Source organism: Melitaea cinxia, chromosome 30 (assembly GCF_905220565.1).
Source record: "Melitaea cinxia chromosome 30, ilMelCinx1.1, whole genome shotgun sequence".
NCBI lineage: Eukaryota > Metazoa > Arthropoda > Insecta > Lepidoptera > Nymphalidae > Melitaea > Melitaea cinxia.
In genome coordinates this window covers 488,283-497,340 of record NC_059423.1, presented here as the reverse complement: position 1 = coordinate 497,340, position 9,058 = coordinate 488,283, and positions in this window count along the sequence as shown.

The window sequence follows — 9,058 nt, the reverse complement described above, 5'->3', positions numbered from 1 at the left end:
CGTTATTTTCAATTTATAATTCAACGATTTTAACCACCATTTATGAAAAGGGAAATGCGTTTTGGTTTGAAATATATATATAAATATATATAATAATAATAATAATAATAATAAAGCCCTTTTATTCTGAGATTAAAGATGATGTACGCGTTTGCATCAGTTATAACTTATATAATATCTCTAATCACAGCGTGCCTCTTGACATAGGCCTCCTCTAATAACCTCCACTGTGGTTTGTCCTGAGTTACCCGTCTCCACCTTGGGCCAGCTGTCATTTTGAGGTCATCCTCCCATCTTAAGCACTGTCTTCCACGGCTTCTCTTCCCATCTCTTGGGTACCACTCTGAAACTGCCTTACACCATTTTCCTTTTTTGTCGCGCATCATATGTCCGGTCCACCTCCACTTTTGTTGGTCGATGCGTAGTAGGATATCAGTTAACTTAGTTTTCATCCTGATGTCGGTATTTGTGACTCTATCTCGAAGTTTTGTCCCTACTATACTGCGCTCCATTGCTCTTTGACATTTGGCAAGTTTGTCTCTTAGAGATTTGGTTAGTGCCCATGTTTCACATCCGTAAGTTAAGCACGGAAGGATGCATGTGTTGAAAGTTTTTCTTTTCAATGCCATGCCCAGGTCCTGTGACTTCATTATTTCCTTAAGTGACCAGAACTTCTTCCAACCTTTGGCTATCCTTGTATTTATTTCCTTTGCTATTAGGTCTTTTGGAGAGATAAGCTGGCCCAGGTAGGTATATTCGTCAACAAATTCTAGGGTCGCTCCGTTCACGGTTATGTCCACCTTTGTTGAATTAGTCATTACTTTGGTCTTAGTAAGATTCATTCTCAGTCCTACATTCTCACTTTCCCTGTTAAGGCTTTGTATCATTTGCTCTAGGGTTTCAGGCTTTTCCTCAAAAAGAACTAAGTCATCCGCAAATCTAAGATGGCTCAGTCTAGATCCGTTTATATTCAGACCAAAGCCTCCCCAGTTCAGCTCACGGAAGATGTTTTCAAGGACTGCTGAGAACAGTTTTGGTGATAATGGGTCTCCTTGTCGGACGCCTCTTTTGATTGAGAAATTCTTTCCCACTGTTTCGAGCTGTATGCTGGCCTGACTGTGCGCGTAGATATTCTTGATTATGTTAGTGTAGATAGCGGGTATCCCTTGGCGTTCTAGTGTGTCCCATATGTAGTTGTGGCTCAAGCTGTCAAAGGCTTTGGTGTAATCAATAAAAGCTATATAGATATTCTTGTTATATTCATTATATTTTTCAAGTATTTGTTTAATAGTATGGATGTGGTCTATTGTTGAAAAGCCCCTCCTGAAGCCAGCTTGCTCCACTGGTTGCTGTTCGTCTAACATGGGACTCATCCTGTCAAGTATGATTTTTGCGAATACTTTGTAAACGTTTGACATGAGGCTTATTGGCCTATAGTTTTCGATGTCTTCTTTATTGCCTTTTTTGTGTAATAAGATGATGTGGGATTTCGCCCATTGTTTCGGGATGCTGCCGCTTGTTAGAATGTTGTTAAATACGTTTGTAAGAATGGGAATTAGCTCCGCCATTGTTCCTTTAATCAGCTCATTAGTAATATTGTCTGGTCCTGATGATTTCTCCATTTTTTGACTATTTATTGCTTTTTCGACCTCACATGGTAAAATATCTGGGACAGGGTCAGTTGTGGTTCTGAGAGTTGTTAGATTGTGGGTATTCGCGGTATATTTGTTTGTGTTTTTGCCCTGGTCTGTGTAAAGTTGGGTAAAGAATTGGGTGGCTAATTCGTTGATATTCGTCCGATTTGTAATTAGTTTTTCTCTTCGTTTTAGTTTTGGTATCCATTGCTTTCCTGCTTCGCGTAGTTCCTTTAAAGCCTTTTTAGTACCTCCAGTTCTTTGTATGTGGGTTTCGAGTGTTTTGAGTCGTTTGGTTTTGCGATCCGTTCTAATACTTTCTCTGATTTTCTTGCTGATTTCTGCTATTCTCTTGATGTTTTCTTTTTTAGCATGTTGTGTTATGTACTCTTTTCTCTTATTTATAAGTTGCAGGGTTTGATCGCTTAGCTGGTATTTCTGAGTCTTCTGGTTTTTGTTTGCAGTGCAGTAATTTTTTAGGTGTTTTTCCAGGATTTCATACTTCTGTAACGGATCTATCGTTTTGTTTATTTGTTTTAAAATCTCTTGGTAGTTGGCTTCATCTTGTTTGTAGGGTACCATTGATTGATTGTGTACATTTACTTTTATATGTTTCCGTGATAGTTTTTCTGGAGCTTTCCTGAATGAACTTCGCACCATGCGGTGGTTGGTGTTGAAGTTCAGCCTAGATATGATATTTGTGTCTGTAAAAACTTTTGGGTGGTTGGTTATTATGTAGTCTATCTCATTTTTGTATGATCCATCAGGAGACATCCAGGTCCATTTATTGTTTGGTTTTTTCTTAAATATGGAATTAAGTATTATTAAATTGTGTTCCATTAGAAATTCGACCAGTCTCTGTCCGTTGCGACTTCTTTTCCCGTGACCAAACGCCCCCAGTACGTATTCGTCGAGGTTTAGTCTTGCCCCTACTTGTGCATTAAAATCACCCATTAAGATAATGTGGTTCTGCATATAATTACGTATTGTTATAGATAGGTCGTCGTAAAATAGATCTAATGTAGATTGTTCTGATTGTTCAGTAGGAGCGTAGACTTGTATTATCGACCACGGCTTTTTATACTTTGGTAGTTTCACATTGAGTACTGCTAGTCTATCAGAAATTCCTATTATTTCTTGGATATATTGTTTCAGGTGACGTTTAATTAGGAAACCAACTCCATACTGCCCAGCTATTTTTCCTTTTTGGTATAAGATGTAGTCTGTATATTCCTCTATTTTTTCTTCTTGTCTCCGCATTTCGCTTATACCTAAAATATCGAACTTTATATTCTTCAGGGCATTTTCAAGTTCCAGTAAGCTTTCATGGGTCCGGAGAGTTCTCGTGTTCAATGTGGCAATGTCATATGTTTTGCATCTTTTTATTAGAGGGTGGTGGTCTAGATCTCCCGCGGGGACCAGCCGTGGTGGGAGATGTTTTGTTTTTTGTGATTTGTATAGTTGTCTTAGATGTCCGGTTTTTGGTGATAATGTGTTAGTTTCTATAAGTGTTCTTGTCAGATAGTGAGTAAGATCTTTCGCGCATGAACTGAAATGCATCTTTCCTTTGAATTTTGTTATTAGAGGTCTTGTTCGGATTACCTGGACTTGGTGTTTCAGTTCTTTTTCTTTTTTCATTATCATTTTTGTATCTGTTTTTTTCATCTTTTTTTGCTTGCAAAACTGATTTTGGCAAGTCTTGAGTGATATAAGAGTTGGGCTTCATTTTTTGTTTGTTTTTAAGTATCTGAATTTTCTTCTGTAGGGTGGTAGTAGCTAGTAAGATTGGTCTAGTTTTGCCTGTTTTATCACCTTTTTTCCCCAATCTCTGCAGTCTATCGATCTCCCCTTTTTCGATATCCACAGCTATTCCTTTGAGCGTTGATATAACAAGCGTGTTTAAATTGTCGTGATTTTCTTCCTCCGTTTCTGGGAGTCCATGGAGTATGACATTGTTTCTCTTACTGTTTATTTCAAGATTTTGTATTTTTTTGGTTAATTTTTCGACTTCGCATTTCAATTTTGCATTTTCTTCTATTATTGGTTGTAATTTTTCATCTACCTTTTGTAGGACGGCAGCAGTAATGTTTTCGGTTATTGTTTTTGTTTGGAGATTTAGTTGTTCTGTCATTTTTGCCAAAAGTAGCGACATCTCTGGTGACAGTTGGGTTGTCATGTTAATTACCGTGAAACGGAACGATAAATTAGTAAATATCTTATTATTTTGTTGTGTTGGCAGCACTTTGTTTACTGTCTATGGTAGTGTTTGACAGTGTATGACAATTAGATAATATTCAAAAACGCGGGTAGAATTAATTTATCAGAATTAGCACACTTTTTGTTCTTGATTTAGGTCACTTTTTGTTCTTGATTATTTAGGCTTTCAGTTGTTTTTAGATGAACACACGCGAAAGGAAGATTCCGAGTGGTTCTATATCACGTAATGATAGTTATTTCTCACTGATTTTATTTTAATTTAGAGAGCGATTCGACAAGTCGGTTGACGTAAATGACACCGGAACCGGACGATATAAATATATATAAATATGTATAAATATTATAGCTATTATTAAGAGATTATTCCGTCGCTAATTTGAGCTCGCTGGCACAGTTAGTAGCGATTGCTATCCAGTTCAGAGTTGTAAATTTGATTCCCACTTCATGTCTGGGTTTGGTATGATTACATACCTATGTAATATGTATGTATCATCATCATCATTATCATTTCAGCCTCATTATCATTCAGCCAAAGTCACGTGTACACTGAAAAGGAAACCCTAAAATCAACAGTACGAAGGTTTACACGACTAGGCGTAAAGCTCACCTGGTGGTAAGCGGTTACCGTAGCTTATAGACACCTGCTCCTATTCCCCCCAGGAGCTCTGGTCATCTTACGTACAACAGGGACAGAATACTGCTGGAAAGCAGTATTATTTATCTGCGATTTTTGAAAGATTGAGGTAGGTAGCTCTCCAGGCGAGCTACTCGAAATTTCAAGAGATATCTTGTTGTGCCTGTCCCGAATCAAAATGTTCTGTAAGGTCGAGGTACTTCCCCAGTCGGGCTGCTCCAGATGTCGAGCAGGATATTTCCTGCTGTGCTCTGAGTGCCTTTAAAGTTAACAAATACACATGTTTCTATTACATTCAATTTTAGTTAAAGCAGAATTAATTTATTTCTATTATCTGACAGTTTAATGCAAGCACATTCAGCAATTCGAGCATAATTAATTTAAATGATAAGTTGCAACATTATTACGGTGCTGTTGTCAAAGATTATCTAATATATAAAATTCTCGTGTCGCGGTGTTTGTAGTTAAACTTCTCCGAAACGGCTTGACCGATTCTAATGAAATTTTGTGTGCATATTGGGTAGGTCTGAGAATCGGCCAACATCTATTTTTCATTCCTCTAAGTTATAGGGGGGAGGGTTGAGAAGGTTAATAAAATATATGACAAAACAACGTTTGCGGGGTCAGCTGGTACTTCTATAATAATAATAAAAATAGTATATATGCGTATTGTGTCAAATACACAATAGTGTGTGTAATGTTTTTTTTTTGTTGATTTAATTAGTTTTATGCATAATTTTAAAAAATATTAGCATTCTGCAGTCCTTCTCTATATAAACTATAATTGTGCAAAATTTCAAACTTCTCCGTCCGCGCAATTTAAGTAAAAAGGGGTACAAATTATTGCTTGCACATTTCTTATAGGTTAACTGTTGAGTTTCTTGGCAGTTCTTCTCAACAGAATCTACATTCAGAATCGATAGTAGCTTCACATTAAATATAATACATTGGTACAGTAACCTGCTTTTCCATCGAGTATTTTTTTTTTATATTTTAATCGGGACCAAGTGCCAAAGGCAAGGCACAAGATTCTCGTACTAAAAAGTATTGTAGGAATGATTGTATTTGCTCACAAACGAAAAGAAATCGACTTCAATTACATCGACATACCTACAACATAGGTACACGAAAAATTAGTCAAGTAAGTACGGGTTCAAGATCAAAGATTACTCAAAAAGTAGTTATCGGATCTCGACCAAATTTAATCAAGACTTCGAGACAAACATCAGGTTTCGATTAAAAAAAGAATCGTCAAAATCGGTATTCCCAGTAAAAAGTTATTCGGTGCAATACAAATGTAAGTCAACGAAAAAATACTCAAGCAAATATGCGTTATTAGATATAACTCCAAATTTGCTTATCTGATCTCAATTAAATTTAAATGAATAATGGGACCACATAACACGCACTACCTTTCGACTTAAAAATAAATCATCGAAATCAGTCCACCCAGTAAAAAGTTCTAAGGTAACATACAATAAAAAAAATAGAGTCGAATTTAGAACCTCCTCCTTTTTTGGAAGTCGGTTAAAAAGGTAGAAGCTCAGTTTGCTATAGGTAATGTGTCAATATGGGTTGACAGATTATTACAAGTTTATAAAGTAAAATGGTAGGCTGTAAAACAATTTACTGGTAAAAGCTTAATGTCATTTTGCCAAGTATCCAAACTTTGGTCATATCTTAAAAAATAAAATATTTTCGACAAGCAGTATTTTTTTGAAATTCAACCCTGAACTTATTCTGAATACGGATTTTCTCCAAAAACTTTTATAAGTAAAAAAAAAAAAAATACAAAAATAAATAAATAAAAGCTTCCTTTAACATGACAATAACTGACGTTGATGTTTCCAAAAATAACTTGAAAATAAACTTTATGGTGTAAAATAATAAAGTTTTAAATTGGACAACATACAAAGATAAGCATTATAATAATATTTTTAAATTTTCAACTTTATTTATATCCAGCTAAGAGTGAAAATATTTTTACGGAAAATGACGGTTTGGCGCTCAAATTTTTTTTTCTAATTTCACCTCTAAGGCAAAAGTATAAGAATCATTATTTTTGAAATTCGCGTTCGAATTTCGAATCCGTACGCAAAAACCGCGCGATCGGTCGACGAACTTATTTTCTATGTGTGCGTTGGATGTCTTTGAATTTGTTGTGTACGGATATGAATTGGTCTTTGGCTGTGTTTGTGAGGCTATGTTTTGTTTGTGTGCGTGGCAGACGTGTACAGACACGTGTATTGGTGTTTGCTCGTGTTGGTTTCACAGTCTGTAAAAATATACGGTATTATGAATCTTATTAGATTTTTGATGTAATAATTATTACCTAGTAAGTTACAAATAAAAGTGTGTTATTGCCACTCTTTTATTAGCTTGGGTTGTATGTATGTATGTAATGGAATCTTTGAGTATAATTTGCACCAATTTCCAGAAGTTTGATTAATTTGAAACTTTGCACACGTATCAAGGACCGATGATAATGCAATAATTCAATAACAGTTTCCCAATATCCTTACAAATTTAAGCGGTATTCGGATTGAAGAACTTGATTGCTCTAAGTTAACAAGAAAAACCCAATGCAACAGTGAAGCTTTAGACGAAATGACTAGATTACAAAATAATTCGTAAGGCATTTCAATACGAATCACATATCCGCAAATAAGTAATTGAAAAATCGAACTAAAAAATACAAAATAAATTATAGTTTAATAAAACTAAAAAAACACGCTTTTATAGCTAATCGAACTAAAATGTAGAAAATAATTTTTAATTACAAAGAGTTTATATTACAGTAGTAGAAGATCGAACAATCAATCATAATTAATTACTTCAAAATAAAATGTAAGTTATTAAGAGAATAATTCAATTCAGAGTAAAAAGCGTGAGGTGATACTCGTACCTATATTAAATGTAACAATTGGGTATTCTACTTGCAACTATCTATGTGCGGAGAGTTATAAAAACATACTATAAAGTTATGAAAATGTAGTAAAATGCAATTAATAAAATGCAAAATCAATCATAATTAATTACTTCAAAATAAAATTAAGTCATATTTTAAATGAATAATTGGGATTTGTGAAAATTAATATAGCTTTTTTCATACTATTTTATCTATTATATCATTGTATTTTTCCATAAATAAAAACTTAAGTTCAATTATAATAATAATAATGAAAATAATGAAATATAGTCTGTTGTCGCTTTTAATTTTTAGTGAAAAAAAAATTTAAAATTATTTGGAATTACAAAACATCAACTCTAATAATGTCACTATAAATTTATTTTCTGTAATATCTTAAACGTTTTTCTTATAACGATATAATAAAAATTAATAATCAACGAACATACAAAACTATAAACATGTATAACGTATGATGTCTGGCTTTGTGACAACTCCGCGTATGTGTATGTGTGTCTAGATTCGCCTGTGTGCTTAGGGCTGAAACACCATTTTTGTGAAATTAAAAAAATACTTTTTTTTTTCATTATAATAGATGGAGGTTTTAGTTATTTTTTCTTCGTAAACTTTATTTGACTTAACTTTTACTTTTTCTTTTTTTTGACATGCTTCAAAATTAATTTTATGTAAAACAAGAAATACATACATTTGTTCTCGTCTATATGATTATGCTGCTGTGTGGTTACGAATATAGCCACCCCTCTCATCCCGTGGAAACTCCACCTTGGAACTTGAAAAGCCGACCGATAGCGGGTTAACCATCTAACTGCTGGCTTTGAAATATACAGTCCGAAGACGAGCAGCAGCGTCTTCGGTGCGACAAAGACAGCCCTGCGGTCACCAACCCGCCTACCTAGCGTGGTGACTATGGGCAATACACATGAGCTCACGTCATATTTGACGTGAACTTGGGGAGGCCTATGTCCAGCAGTGGACTATGATAGGCTAAAGTGAAACATATATAAAATGACGTATGTCTAGTCACGTTTAGCTTAAAACTGTATCGTTACAAATATCTACATCAAGAATGAATGAAATGAACAATAATTCACTACTCGTGTTCCCAATGTTTGATTAAACACCGTATGACCATTACCATCTCTTTACATCAGCCTGTCGCAGTCCACTGCTGGATATATGCCTCGCCACTTCGCACCAAACTTACCGGTTCTTCGCACTCCTCATCCAGCCACCACCGGCAATCTTACATAGATCATTCTGCGTTTGCTAACACACGACACGTTCAATCTACAATTATCATAGTATAAAAAAATATGAGTGTGCTTGACCACAGGACTGAAGTAAAACGTACATCTCTCTCTCTCTTTTTTTTCGTCCGTTCGCATTGCCCGATCACACTTTTCGTAACGATCTCGTCACGCACTCACCAGATTACTCCCCAAGTCGCAAGTTTTACTTCAAAAATATTTATTATTTCTTTTCCTATAAACTCACAACCTTGAACCGTCAATTAGGCTTCCCCCGACCTTCCTCACTCCACAAGAAGTTGTCTGACTGCTAAAATATAACTACATATAGCCCGCTGTTCCTCTCATATTGAGCGTAACTTGAGATAAAGTAGAATCAATCTCGCTTGAAATCGAT